Here is a 16,599-nt window from a genome sequence, read left to right as displayed (position 1 = left end):
CTAAAAAAAAAAAAAAAAAAAAAAAAAAAAAAAGGATAACCAAGAGAAGTTCCACTTAGAAAAGAAAATTCATAGTTAAATGTTAAGTATGATTTCTCAAAGGAAAGCAAACCAAGAAATTAAATCCTCACAGGATATGCTCTGTACCCAATGTGATCCTCTTTCTTCACATTCGTACGGCTCTGAAAATGCCTCCCTTTAATTTTTGCTCTTCAGGGTGTCTATTGCTGAGAATGAAACTATTCCAAAGGCGATACTGGTTTAAAATAGCGATTTTATTTTGTTCACAAGTTTGCAGGTCAGGAATTTTGAAGAGTCAACGGAAGTTTGTCTCTGGTCCACATAATGTTGGCTGAGGACAAAGGACTCACTTCCAAGGTGGTTTCTCCGCTCACACATCTGACTCCTCTGTATCCCTTCCTCTATCTTTCTCCCTGTGTGTCTCATTGCCCAGTGTCCATCTATTTAGCATCCAGAGGCTTCTGCACAGCCTAGCAGTCTGATCCCCTCAGAGGTGGTGACAGGAAGGAAAAGCTGCCAGCTCTTCAGGATTAGTCTCAGAAAAGAACACACCATTACTATAATTGATTGGCCATAAAAGTGGCAGTGCCTTTCCAGAGCCAGGAGAAGGAGGCATAGATCTCACCTCTAAATGGAAAGACAGTCAAAAAGTTGAAGAACCTCTCAAGACTGCACACAATTTTATGGAAGTTTAAAACCATTCCACACAGTCCTGCAATTCCCTTCTTCCTCTATTTGGCAAGGTCTGTGTTACTCATTTAAGTTATGTGATATGAACTTGCCTTTTTATTTACATTGTCCAGCAAGTAAAAATGGACACAGACACATAGGCACACTTTTTAAGGTATATTTTAATCCTCTAAGACACTGCAATTTAAATATATAAGAAAGAAAACATTTTCCTGATATATTTCTTTATAAGGCTTTCACAGTGGAATTATTATTTCTCATTTCTTTTTTTTTTAAATTGAGTTTATTGGCACATTTTATGTATACAGTACAGTTACATTCATTATTGGAATCTTGTACCTTTACATGGCAGGTCTTGATTCTCATTTTCCCCCTATTATTTCTCATTTTCATGTGAAACGATCTTCCTTACTTTTCTTTTCCTGTTTTTTTTTTGGTACTGGGGATTGAACTCAGGACCTTGCGCTTGTGAGGCAGGCCGCAGAACCACTGAGCTAAATCCTGGCCCTCTTTTCTTGTTTTCATTCTAACTTCACCTTTTCTTTCATAGTATGTTCTTTCAGTTTAAGAACAAGAAATTAGATCTTTGACAACCCCACATATATCTTAATACCAACCCTTTAAGAAAAAACAAACCAAAAAAAAGAGAGAATTAGACCAAGTAAAATATTTAAAATTTTTATAGAAAGGGTTTGTTTACATAATCAGATAAATCTCTTTCTGTGTCCTCATTTTTGGAAATAAGGCATAATTTCATCCTTTTAGTTGATTTTAACATTTAAAAAACTAATATATTGTACCTCAAGAAGTGAATTAATTCATGTATTGAAAATCAAATTGCATCCTAGTTGAAAAGGGCCTGGAGAATTTGTCTCTCTTTCGTCAAAAAATTTTGACATCAGCATGATTCTTCCCTACTTGTATCTAAATAAAATAAAATAAAAAATAATTTAATTAGATAGAATCATTGCATGTGACCTGCTTAGTTCCCAAATCATCAACTCAAGCTGGCTTACATCATGTACTCGTTGGTTTGAGTATGTGTGCACAGTCCTCAGGTAAAGCCAAAAGACTGAGGTAAAACAGAGCATGATTGTGCTAGGCAAAAACAGTATTCAGTGATGAACATCCTGTTAATGTTAACTTTCCTAAATAATGAAATAAGCAGGTCACCTGTGACAAATGAAGAAACAAAGGGGGATATCGAGGAGACATAGCAGGGACTATTCCTTGGATCATTCCTGTATTAAAATTTCATATGCCAAGAGATTTTGTGCCCTTGTATCTGCCAACAGTGTTACACCTTTTTGAAGGTAGAGGCAATGAGTCTGAAGTCCTGAAGCTGAAATATTTATATATGTGTCATTGGACTGGATTATAAACAGCGGTATTGGACTTTCCTTCCCTTAAACTGCCTGGTCATCAGTATCATTAGTAAAGAAGAAACTGTTTGTTACCATATCTTTAAACTAAGCTGAATGGTGGGCTTTAAATAATAAAACATATACATAGTTGACTTGTGTATGAGCTACTCTTGGATTCTTGTTATTATATACTTGTGTTTCATCATATTTTGTCAAAAGCAAAACAAGGTGATAACGTCACTTTTCATTGAAAAGTGTGGAGCACGACTGAATTGCTCTTCATTCTGGGAGTTTCCATGTAAAGGAAAGTGAGAAAAACCTCCATTATGGTGAGGAGAATACTTCAGCGTCCTTTGTTCTTATTCTCATTAATTCAGCTAAAAGTGGATTTGACCAAAACAGGAGTTAAATTTGTAGAAAAGTTAAAATTGGCAACATTTTAAATTTTGCTTGGTTTTTATAAAACATTTAACCAAATGTATCTTTGTATAATTTAATTGAAGTTGTTAAAAATAAATTAATTCAATAAAATTGGCTCCAAATACATAAAATATGTAAAAGGAGAGCTACTATGGTTAAGTTGAAGGCAGGATAGAGGTGGCGTGGTACCCCAGTGTCATTCTGCTCCCTCATTTCCCTTTTCTTCTCCTGTGAGGTAGCCTCTAAGGAGAAAGTCTAAAATTTGGTGGAACACAATCCCTTTTCTTTGGTATGGAAAATTCTGGGCTCTAATTTGACACATGATTTGTTCATGGAGAGTTAGCAAGAGTAAGTACTCATAGTTATGGTATACTAAGTGGTGAACCTGAACTGGGCTCCCTCCTCAGTCCTGGCTGGACAGGGTTGAAGCATTTAATGTCCACAGTAACTCTACAATGTGGACATTCTAATTTTCTCACCCTAGGCATGAAAATGAGTCAGAGACTGAACTAATCACAAGCAAACCTAACACCACACCTCAGGCATCTCTAGCCCGTGGCCACAACACTTGCTATCCTACAATTCTACGTGTCACTGGAAAAATCTTCAAGACCGGCCCATACATGTGGTGATGGGAGTTTTTACAATAAAGATTTTTCATTGAAAAAAATACCAGCCCATGATTAGAAATTAATTTTAGCATCAACAAACCATACGATGGAGTTTTAGTTCTCTGTTTTCTTAGCTTCTTTCCAGGGATTCAACAAGGCATTTAGAGCCCAGGGAGGCTTTAATGCTCTGACTTCCTCCATGCTCTTGGGGCTTAAACTCCAGGCTGTTACAGGACACTTCTCTTGCTACCAGAGAGGCTGCATCAGACTTGGCCACCACTAGGAAGTTGGGGCTGTAAAAAATGCTGAGGTCTGAGAGAAAAATGATACGAGAACTGCAAAGGACTACCTAGTTTTTATGTGTAGAATTAAATTTGTGTATTACCTTCGATAACTGGAGAAAACCTTACCTTAACCCAATCATTCCATTTCTCTGGAGACTGTCCACAAATATATCTTTTTATTTCACAAATATATCTTAACATTCCCCTTGTGTATTTCAGGACTTGAATACATTTTTGATGGACTTGTAGGCAAATTGGCAGCATTATCTCTTTCTCTAATTAACCAAGTGATTGAGGCCAGATAGATTTCACTCTTTCCTCCCTCCCCACCCTGCCTTGCTATTAATGACATAAGGGCCAGCTGCTGAGCGAAGGAGAAGGCAGTCCACAAATTAGCAGTGAAGGAGGAAGAAGAGGGCCAGGATGTTTGAATGACCTACCAATTGGATAATCCACTTGTGGTTAATTGAGAAAAAGATTCAGTTAACACATTTACACACTGTTCATTTTTAAAATTCCAGGAAATTTAAAATCATGACCACATTATGCAAGTTACATGAATATGTTTTTTTAGGTGAATAAAGTCATCTCATTTTGGGTAACATTTGAGGTCCAATGAATAGCTGGAAATGCAGTAGTATTTGAAAAGGTAAGCTTAATGAAGCCAAAAGCATACTCTAATTTGGAACAGAAGGTTCAGATCTTGTGAATTTTGACGCATGCATGTATGGAAAGGAGGAAGCACACTTTTTCAATACTAGTATTCTAAGTGCCGTAAAATCTTTTGCTCAAACTTCTAAACCTAATTTAGTCAGATTTATAAGCAATAGCTCTATCTCTTGGGATGGCCTATACAAGTGAATGTTTGCTCAACATTTTAAGATCCTCAGATTGAAAGTGCTGTGTAAATACTGGGCCAGATTAGCTCGCCATGTGTCTCCCTGTGAGCACAGAGCTTTCGCTGACTTCAACGGGTGGAATGTGGTGGGAGAATCTGGCTCATTATTAGTTTTTCTATTTTGATTTGATCAACTGTTGTCAATTACAGACATTGGTAATTACCCACAGAAAAGGAGAGAAGGGAGAAAAAAACTTGCTATCATAATATTTATCTTATCAGTTATGGTATTTTCCTATATCGAAAAAAATATTGTGATGAATTGTGTAACACAGCAAGTACTGATTTTACAGTACCCTTGACTTGAGTGTCTTTTGATACAGATTTTTAAAATTTTCTTGGATAAATTTCAAATTTATAGAGTAGTGTTACATAACTTATCACTGCTCCATGTTAAATCTCCTTCTTAACCTTCTCTTGACAGATTTGTCTCTTAGATTGCATCCCCCATTAACATCATATCCCAAGTGATTGTTGTCCAAATACTTTTTGTGATGATGGAAATATATTATATCTGCATTGTCCATTTTATTCCTGCTATTGGTCATATGAAATGTGACTAGTGTGATTGGGAAATTAATTTTTAATTTAATTTAAATTTATTTAAATAGACACAGGTAACTAAGTGGCTGCCACATTTCCATATAGTGCAAACTCATGCATCTTAATTATTGAGATAAACTGTTGACTGCTCTTCTTTCTGACAGGACATTTGCCTTCAATTTCTCATAAATAATTATGCTTTCATCATTAATTTTCTGTTTAGAAATCTCTATTGATTTCCTATATCCTACACATAGTAATCTTTATAACATACTGTACCCCAAATCTGGCTGCCCATCAGAATTATTTGTGGACACAATGCACTGTATATGATTTACTAGATCCAAGATGGAGTCCAGGAAGCCAACTGATTCACACTAAAACTGTACTTTAAAAATTCCTAGTTTCAAATCTCCATTTTTTTGTGTATGCATGATTTTTCTTCTAGATAAACCTTCGAGCATGTGTTACTTGGGACAGTAAAATATTCTGATTTTTATCTTTGTTTCTTTTCTTGTTATGTTTCCTCCTCTCCAGTCTAACTTCCGCATAATTGAAGTTATCTTCCAAAAAGTTAAAATACAATGCATTATTCTGGCTGTTGAAATCTTTCAAAACTTCTCATTGTTTATTGAGTGAAATGCAATTCTTCTACATGTTTATGGTCTACAAAGCCCACATAGTATTCTTCCCATCTACCACTTAACTTTTGTTATTTCTTTAAAATAACTCTCTCCCATGTTTATCAATGGTCCTTTCCTTCCTGGAACACATCAGGTTTCTTTCCATCTCAATTGCTGTTTACTTTGCTTGGAGAGTTCTCGCCTGAGATCTTCAAAAGTTTGACTCCTCATTTTTCAGTTCTCAACATTCCCCAAGAAGGTTGTTCCTTATCCCTCTATGGTCACTGCTCGTCTCAGTTAGTGCTTATACACGTCTTTTTATGTCTACAAGCATTTATTACTACCATGAAAATTATGTTCTGTTATTTTATGTCTATTAGCTATCTCCTAGTGTTAGGAGATAGGTTTTAGAAGAGCAGAGATTTTATGTCCCTGTTTTAAGGCTCAGTTTCTTAAATTGAAATTATGTTCTCATTTTAAAGATGAGAATGTTAATATTTCATGGAAACATTGAGATGCAACTCTGTGGTCAGAAACTGTGAGAGTAGAGTCCAGAAATCTGCATTTTAATGAATGTTGAAGTTTGTGAATTAATTGCCAAACACACACCATCTATTACCTTTTTTAAAAAACCCATAGCAATAAGAAAATACATTTTTGGATTTATATTTTATTTCTCTCATACTTTCTATATCTTACGATATATGTATTACATGTATATGACACAACTAAATCTTCCTACTCATTTGTTTATTCTTTTGTTGTATCTTTTCTGGATTTCTGTGTATGTGTCTCCTGTCTTAGAGTCCTAGTGAATGAAAAATTCTGACCATTTCCTCAGAACATTTGTAGCCAGTGGTTAACTAGCATAAGTAGACTAAGCCAAGCCAAAGTTCAGCACAACTACAGATTAGGTGAACATGGCCCTTAGCATTAATACCTGACAAAAGAGGGCATAGGCTTCTCATGGGCAACTCATCTTATTTCTTTTACTCTACTGTGTTTTATTTTCACTACAAATGGCTTGTATACAATCAAAAGTTATAAGACAAACAAGGAAGCAGTAAAAGGTGGTGTGAAGGAAGAAATCAATAGCAAGTTGTCCAGAGATGGACAAAATACTGTAATTGGTCAGACAGAAATATTATAAAGCTATGAATATATCTATCTATCTATCTATCTATCTATCTAGATCTAGTAAAATGTTAGACAGCATATGAAAACATATGAGTAGTTTAATGAGAAAAATAGACATGAAAATGGAAATACACCAGAAATGAGTCACATATTAAATATGGGTTTAACTCAAACTAGATATAATAGAGAGTGGAAATAATTAGTGAATTAGAAGATACATTATTGGGACATTTCCAAATAAACATCAGAAAGTTTTTTAAAAATCTGAAAAATATATTTGTAGTTCAAGAGGAGAAGATCAAAATTAGAGCAGAAGAAATACTTTAATTTAATAACTAAGAGTTTTCCACAATTAATAAAGGATCAATCCAAGATCCAAAAAATTCAACCAGTCTTAAGTGCAATAAAAACAATCAAAATCATAATTAGTTCTGTTTTAGCAAAACGGCTGAAAACCAAAAATAAAGGAAAATATAATAACTAGGGAAAAAAACAAAATGATATAAATAACAGCTTATTATCACAAGCAAAGGAAACCCGAAGAACCTGAAATAACATCTTTAAAGTATTATAAGCTGATTATCAGCACAAAAGCTTTCATATTTAGAAAAAATGTGCTTCAAAAATAAAGATAGGATAGATTTTTCAGATGGACAGTAGCTGAAAGAAATCTTAAAATATGATTTTCTACATAAAACACGGTAAAGAAAATTTTTGTATATACAAGCAAATGTTAAGATGTGGGACCCTACCTTTGTGGAAAGAAATGAAGAGGATAGAAGGGGTAAACATGTAGGTAAAGACAAAAGACTTTTTAATGTCTGTATACTTTTAATTTATTTAAATTGTCACTTATTGGTTAGTCAAAAATAATGTATTTTGGGGTTGATAGTATATTCAGAGTTAAAAAACAAAAAGAGGTCAAAGTTGAGAGGAAGAATAAATTTAATTGTAATGCTACAAATGTTTTTAAGTATTATATTAATTGAAAGTAGAATGTGAAAAGAAAAGATATCATTTCTAAAGTGATATTAGAACAATAATATGAAGTAGTACAAAAAGTCAGTAGAGGAAGCCATTCATGGTGACCCGTGCCTATATTTCCAGCACTCTGGGATGTGAGGTAGGAGGATTGCAAGTTTGAGCCTAGCCTGGGCAACTTAGTGAATTAGGAAGACTCTATCTCATGACCAAAAGTAAAAAAAGAAATGGGGTCATAGCTCATTGTGAAGGCTCTGGGTTTAATCCTCAGGACTATCACCAAAAAATAGAAGTCAATAGAGGAGAAAAAAATTATATGTCTAAAAATATTGATTTACCCAAGAGAAGGAAGAAAAAAGGAAAAACAATGGAACAAATATCAGATGATACAAAAAAAAAGAGTAAATATCAGGATGAAAGCTAAAAGAGACTAGCAATAATTATGCTAAATGAATGAGAATATTAAACATTTGATGTTAATAAATTTGTTAAACTTCTGGAAACACAAACAACTCTATGCTGTCAATAAAAACTATATTTATATATTTAAGTGCCTTTACAATGAAATAAGATTAAACAGTTACGCTTCATGTACATTAGAAATAATACAACTTGGGTGAAGGGAGGGTATGTATGGACAAGGGGAAAAAAATGAGAACCAAGACCTGTCATGTAAAGGTACAAGATCCCAATGATGAATGTAACTGTACTGTATACCTAAAATGTGCCAATAAACTCAATAAAAGAAAAAAAATAACACAACTCAAACAAAGGCAATTGAAAGATAAATAGTACTCGAAATAAAGATGAAATTCTATTGAAAGGTCCATTTATCAACATGATATATTGATACCAGACTTGTATGAATCTAATACCAAATAGTCAACATTCAAGTAATATGAACTGATAAAACTAAAAGGATAAGCAGATCAAGTCTACAACTATTGTATTTTTACCCCTCTCTTTTAGTAACCTCTAGAATGAATAGTTACCTGAAGAATTAGTTTATAACCTATAAATACTACTTTGACCAACTTGAGTAAATTTGTATTTATAGAAAACCATACCCAGCCATTCCAGGTAGCTATTCTTCACAATTGCAAATGAAATATTCATTAACATAGAGTATATATTAATGATAAAATAAGTTGCGGTATGTTAAATCATATGTAGTTATTCTTTAACCGGTATAAAATTAAGTTAGAAATTAGTAATAGCAAGTTATCTGGAAACTCCAAGTCAGTTTAGGAAACATAATATCAAATAAATATTCCATGGATTAAGAAGAAATAGTAAGGGAAATTGAAAAATATTAGAAAGCATTATAGAATCAAATGTTATGAAAACACAATACGTAAGATTTGAGGCAAGCTGTTGCTATTAAACCATTACTTAGAGAACTATTTATAGATTTTATACTTGCCAGTTTAAATGCACACGTGTTTTAAAAGAAGAAAGCTCTAAATTTAACAATATAATCTTGAAACTTAAGGCAATAGAAAAAAAGGGAATTAAATCCCAAGTAAATAAAATAAAAAAATATTTTCAAACAGTACGAATTCGTAAACTGAAAACAGGCGAGCAAATCTGCTTCTTTACAAACATCAGTAAAACTGATAAACCTTTAGCAAGATCGATTAAGAAAATAAGAGAATAAAAAATATGCCTCATGATTGCAGTGCTTGTCAAAATATTAGTAAATTGAATCCATCAACATATAAATGGATAATATGTTAGGTCCAAGTATTTGTTCCATCCAGTAGGCAAAGGTGGTGCTACGGATCGGATCCTAAATGTTTCTCAAAAGCTTATGTGCTGAAAACTGATCTTCAGCTGATGGCTCTATCGAGAAGTGGTAGAAACTTTAGGTGTGGCTAAATTGGAAGAAGTAGATCACCAGTGGCGTGGCTTTCAGGAGTACATTTTGCCCTGGCTTTTCCCTTCTCTTTTTGATTTTTTATCTTCATGAGGTGAGTTCTACTTTACCACATACTACCACCATTGTATACTGCCTTACCATAGGTTCAGAAAAAACAGAACCAAGTGATGACGGACTGAAACCTTTCCTCCTTTAAGTTCTTTTTCTCAGCTATTATGTCACACTAATAGAAAGCTGATTAACACAGTTTAACATTTTTAAAAAATTCAGTCAATTTAATTTACCACATTATTGGCATAGATCAAAAGCATTATTTATCTCAATAGCTAGAAAATAATTTGATCAAATCACTATTCTTCCATAACATAAAGTCTCAGTAAAAGTGGAACAGAAGGGCACATCCTAAATTTGATGAAATATATCTTTTAAATTTTTTCACATTGTTTCATGGATATTAATGTCTTGATCCCTAGTATTGGAATCAAAACAAGAACATGCATTTTCATTGTTTTTAGTTAATATTGAATTAGAAATTCTCATCACTGTGATAAAGCAAGAAAAATAATGGCACGTGAATTATAAAGTAAAAGTAAAAGTAGTGCTCTTTTTAGACAATCTGATTATTCATATATTATAACAAAAACTACTACTAATAACTGATATATCATAATTATATTATAGAACTATACTTATAAGTAAAAATATAAGTATACTTCTGTAAGTATAGGAGTTAATATTCTTAAAGATTTCATTTCCATATACTAGCAAAGAATAATTGAAAAATTCAATTATAATTTGAAAATTTACAGTAGCATTACAGATCATTGAATACTCAGTATTCCATTTATTGAAAGATGTTAATAGCTCTATACTAAAAATTATGAAACATTGATGGTGAAATTAAAGAAAACCAAATAAAAGAAGACATATACCATATTATGGATTCAAAAGCTAAATATTGTTAAGATAGCTGTCCTTGTAAAACTGATCACTAGACTAAAAACAAGCTCAGTCAAAACTTCCATTTCTAGTTCCTCCACTGAAGATAACAGTTTCTTTTCTTATTTACTTATTACTTTTGGTAACGGGTATGGAACTCATGACCTTGAGCTTATGAAGCAGGAGCAGCACCACTGAGCTAAATACCCAGCCCAGAAGATAGCAATTTCTAAATGTGTATGGAAATACAAAGACTCTAGGCTACACAAAATAATTCTATGAAGGGAAAATACAATATAATACACCACATAATTTTTCTCACAGACTTATCATACTTAATAAAAAGTCAAAATTATGAAGATTGAGATATTGATGAACAAATGCAATCCATGCATAACCAGTTGATTACTGACCAGGGTACCAATCATTATATTTTGGATATGATTCCTTTATACATGTGACAAAAGCGTCATATCCAGAGTATAGGAAGATCTCCACGTGTTGACATTAAAAACAATCTGACCAGTAAACAAAAATTGTATTTAAGCAAACATTTTACAAAAGAGCATATCTCAGTATCCAACAAGTGCGTGAAAACATGCTCACCACCTGTACTCTGCATAGAAATGCAAATTTAAGCCACATGATACCCACTGGGACGACTAAAATCAAAATGACTGACATCACCAAGTGTTGGCTGGGATATAGGGCAAACAGAAATCTAATACATTGCTAGTTGTAGTGTGAAATGGTACAGACACTTTTGAGAACTGTTTCAGATTTTTTAAAATGGGGTTAAACTTCTATCTACTCTGTGGCCCAGAAATTCCATCCTTACCCAAAATTACTTACACAAGAATGTTCATAGCAGCTCTGTTCATAAGAGCCTCAAACTGGCAACAGGACAAATGTTTTTTAAAGGAAGGATGAAAATTTGTATTGTACTTGTCCAATAGAATATTAATAGATAGTATTTATCAACTAAAAGATAGTATTTTTCAGCTAGTATAAAAATAGTCTTTATCAACTAAAAGTAAAAGGTAATTATGTGTACGTTATAGATGGATATCAAAAACATGAGATTGAAAGAAAATACACTATAATTTATATGAAATTAAGAACACAAGAAATTATTCTCTGGTAGAGTAATTGGAAAATTGTTATTTCTAAACAATGTATAGATTACATTACAATATTGCATTTCACTTCATATGTATATACTATGTGTCAATTCAAGATAAAGAAATATATTGCTGAAAAAGAAAGTAGCTGCCTATGGTGGAGGAATTGAGTGAAAGGGGCAAGAGAGTGATATTAATGCTTTAAATCGTGTTATAAAGTGTCAGTTGTACAAATGTATACAATTATCGAATTTTATGAAACTGAAATATTAAATTCTAGGCATTTACTTTTTAAAATTATATCTGAGCTTAGAAACTATCCTTTTGGTATTTACTATGTTGTTTGTTTCTTTAGGTGTTAATACCCCTTATTCTTAGTTGGTACTTTTATCTCCTGGGGTTCTTTTTCAAAATGTTTCATGATTCTAGACCGGATATCATCTTTGCAACAGAAGTCACTATTTGCCTGCCCGTAGGTGTAGTTCTGTTTTCTATACCCTGCTAGTGATAGGCACTGATAGGACGTGCTGTTGGCAGCTGCTAGGAGCTTGTCTTTAGCATTCAGATTCTTTCCTTTCTGACACTGGACATTCTGCACTGCCTCGGTGGTCCCTGTTCACACAGTCACACTGTTGTTTCTGTGTATTTGTGCGTGTGTGGTGCAGGGGCAGGCTCAGGGAGCAAGTAATTGACCTGCTAAAGTTTTTAACTTGTGTTTATACAACAAACGACTCTGATAGCCACCTTCAGTTCTCTGGGCGTGGAGCAACTTTGAAACCCTCCTTCTGAGACAATCTTCTATGCATATTTATTCCATTTATTTTCCATTTGGTGATTTCTTAGAATTTCTGGCATAAATTTGACTTTCTTATGGTTCTCTAGTGCTATAATGAACTTAAAAATTAAGAAAATGAGCTTATTTTTCTGCTTTTGTGAAGATTTGGGCAGGGCTTTGCGGACAAACACATTGGCTGTATTTGCCATCTTAATCCAGTTTCCCAAGTCACTTTTAATTAGCAGCTTGCTTACTGATGTACCTAGGAATGCTCATTATCACCTTTATGTGGCCAGTCTAATGGTACATGGGCTTGGCAGGCAGCTGCCTGAACTCTTGCTATTTGTAAGGTAGCTATTTCACAAGTTCACAAACATGGAATGAATAAGACATGGATTAATCTGTAAGGTACAGAAAGTGTTGAGGACGCAGAAAATTAGTATAGCATGCTTGTGGCAAGAAATAACACTGATGCCTTAGAATCTCCACATGGAGAATCAAATCTCTAGATAAGGACCAGTAACCCCAAACGGAATGCAGGGAAGCACCACTCAGTATCACCTAAAATTCTCCTAAGCACCTGGCCCCTGGCTATTTATCATTCTAATGTTGACCTAACACTTTAGGAGGCTGTGTCTGTAAATGAAGGATGTGTTTGTGCACTAAAGTCAAGTGCTATTTGCTAAGTATACTGTGACTTCCGTTTGACTTTCTTTCTGATAAAAGCAGATGGAAAGGTTTTCCTTCATTGTTTGCTTTCACATTAAAAACAAATACTTACTGCCAAAAACAAGGATTGAAGTATTGCAATTCCCCGTCACAGCTGTTATTTAGAAATAGTCCAAAATTCCTTAAAGAACATTAGCACAAATCCATAGGAAACCTATTGAGAAATAGCATTTGCTGGTTCCTTTTTTTTTTTTTTTTTTTGCCCACTGTTACATATCGCTTGTGACACCTAGGGCTGATATGCTATGGAATTTACAAATTCATTAAGGACACAGTTTTAATGATGATTTTTCCATCATCTGAGGAAAAACACAGAATAATCAGGCAACTTTGAATGATTTTTAAACAAATGTAGAAAAGATGTTATGAAAATTTAAGGCCTCTGCACTGTTCTTTGAAGGAAGACTATGAAGCAACATTATATCATTCATTTTTATTAAACAGAATGGTGCTGCATTAAGAATTAACTAAACTGATTTTATTGATTTCATCATTAGCTATAAGAAAGCTGAAGAAAAAGCACAATTCTGCAATCCAGACACTAACATCATATATATTACAGTTTTAATGTCTACATACATTTTAATATTGTAAATAGTATGTATTTTTAATCTATGAATTTTATTATTTAAACTTTATCTCTAAAACATATTTTAATGTATACAATGTGTATTAGTATGGGTGAGCATTTGTTCCTTTTATTGAAGAATTTTATTTTTCTCCTTCCTATAATAAATTACCAGAAACCATAAATGTCTTACTTTGCAAATACATCTATGGGTATATATTATGGTTATTTTCTAGGAGTCCATGCTGAGGAGAATAATTAGCCTAAAAGGGGGTTTGTAGATTATCTAACTGTAGCCTCCACTCTCAAATTATTTCAAAGATTCTGCTGATGCAAATGTCTGGGAAGTTATTCCCACATCATTCCCAAGTTCCTGCCCTTGAAGGTTGGAGGGAACCAGCATTCTTCCCTTAGGAATATCCATGCTACATAGACTCCTTTACTGAAACATTTAAACTAGCTTCCAACATCCATGCGTATACTTTAAATAGTTTTTCAGCCTCCTGAGAATTGTAATGAAATTGTTTTCAGAAATACTGCTCCAAGCTGGGCATGGTGGTACACAACTATAATCCCAGCACCCAGGAGGCTGAGGCAGGAGGATCACCATGTGTTTGAGTCCAACCTGGGTTGAATTTAAGGACAGCCTGAACGATATAATTAGAACCTGTGTCAAACAAAATAAAACAAAACAAAACAAAAAATGCTGCCCCAATTATACTCCGATCGATGTTATTGTAATAATTGCTGGATATTATTTCTTTTGAAAATCTGTTGTTTAACATTTTTAAAATGACACTAGTAGTTTCGTTTTAATTTGCATTTATTTAGAAAATTTTACCCGCCATTTATATTCCTAGAGTATACACTTTTTCCATTCATTTAGGTCAGTCTTTTATGTATACATAATGTAGGTAAATTAAAAGCATATGCAAATTGACATAAGAATGTTGCAATACTTTAAATTGTTTGACTTGAAGTACTTTAAACATTTATTTTATAGCACATGAATGTTGAATTTTTACATATGTTTTATAGTGACATATATTAATCGTAGTTTTGATTACTTTTAATCATAGGTAGCATTTCATATTGTGTTTCATGCTATAGATATGGCTAATGTCAGTTAAAATTTGAATTTTGTAGAACAAGTAGGCTCAAGTGCACAGATTTAATTTTTTCCTAGTTTCTTTGTTTTAAATTGAGTTTATTGGTACATTTTAGGTGTACAGTACAGTTACATTCATCATTGGGATCTTGTACCTCTACATGACAGGTCTTGGTTCTCATTTTTTTCCCCTTGTCCCTGTTCTCCCTTCACCCCCCACAATTTCTTTTTTCAAGGAGTGTCTCATTGTACATTCTCTGTTATTTACAATTAACTGTCTTCAATAAAAGCTTAAAAATTTTACCTGCAGTTACCATTAGGCAGTGACTAATGATCCATATGCAATTTGGAGACTCTTGTGAGACTCTTGTTCCTCACCTGTCTCCTAGCTGGAAAACTAGGTAATGTTCAAAGACAGGCTATCATAATTAACTTTTACCTCAGGATTCCTCAAACCCTACCTTTCTGGGCTTGAAATTACAAGGCTAAATTCAGTGAATGGTTTTGAAGGTAGGATCTGATGACTTGAGTTCTAGGCGCTGAGTTGTTTTTTGCCGGGAGTTGATGTGACACTATCCATGCTGCATTTCAAGCCTAACGTAGTCCAGTTGTGCCCAGGGATCTGTCATCAAACACAGCTCAGGTTTCAACTTTAACTTTTCTAAATATAGGCTTACTGTGAGTGACAAGATCCTGGTAAATGACATTCTCTGCCATCCTCTTTGATATTGTTTCTAGTAGATGACTCATGGCTTTGGTTTACTCTAGAAATGTTTAATTACACTAGGGGCTTTTCACTGAGTAAAAGCCTTATTGACAGATCAGCTGCCACTCTGATAACTTGGATTGTTTTTCTGCTGTCTGGAGATCACACAGTATTTACTTTTCTAATACTGACCATCTGAAAGGAATTTCAACTGGATTTGTAGGCAGTCTGTTGCTGTCAGGTAGAAAAAAAGTTGAAGGTTCAGAAATACACATAGAGTTATCTAAGTTTCCTGGTGAAATACTATAAAGCTCTCAATGTTACATGGCCTGGATATTTTGTTGTTTCAAAACCTTTAGAGAGGAAATGGTAAAAACACTTTACCTCTTTTGATTATATAATGTGTTCAGCTAACAAAAGCACTCGCGAACACAGCTTTGATGAAAAACTTATTCAATAGATTATTTTTGTCAATGTGATTACAGTACCCTGATACATGAGTCTTACTAAGGAAGTAGTTTCTGTGGTTCCACCGATGACTGTTCCTATGATTGACACAAGTCACCAAACCATTCAATTTGGGATTTGGGTCCCTGTCCAAAAGGTTATCCATTGCCCAGAAATGGGCATGAGATGTCCATCTTGGCCTTTTGTTGCAGGTGTCTGTCGTAAAGTGATCCTATTTTGGCTTGAGCCACTATCCACACAGAGCCTCATGCATTCTGAATGTCTGATAAGCTGAAAAGTAATTCTGGTGAGAAGGATTGTATTTCTCCTAAGTATGTTTTTAAAGCAGCCATAATACTGTCCTTCCTACACATAGAGAACACAGAAGGCTTCTTGTTGATAGGTTTCATGATTAGCTCTAATACTGCCACATCCCCTCCCTCTTGATTTTCACGGATGAGGACAAGTTCAGGAAACAAGTTTAAACATCATGTACATCGTTCAGCAAGAATTTTGTTCTCTCCTTTAACCTTTTTTTATTGTTATTTACCTATCAGCACCTTTCTGTCCCAGGAGTTTTAGAGGATTAATTTCTTTTACCTTTACAGACCAAGGATGTGGGAGAAATGATGCTTCAGATTTTACTATTAGCTTTGACTCATAAGTCAGTCCAGGTGGGTAGAAAGACTTATTAACACCAGCATTTGGTTTGTAAACTTGGTCAGTGGTGAATGGGTACCCAAGCCTCAGTTCTG

This window comes from Fukomys damarensis, unplaced genomic scaffold (assembly GCF_012274545.1).
Source record: "Fukomys damarensis isolate Sample0158 unplaced genomic scaffold, DMR_v1.0_HiC HiC_scaffold_29, whole genome shotgun sequence".
Classification (NCBI taxonomy): domain Eukaryota; kingdom Metazoa; phylum Chordata; class Mammalia; order Rodentia; family Bathyergidae; genus Fukomys; species Fukomys damarensis.
Note: the sequence above shows the minus strand (reverse complement) of the source record.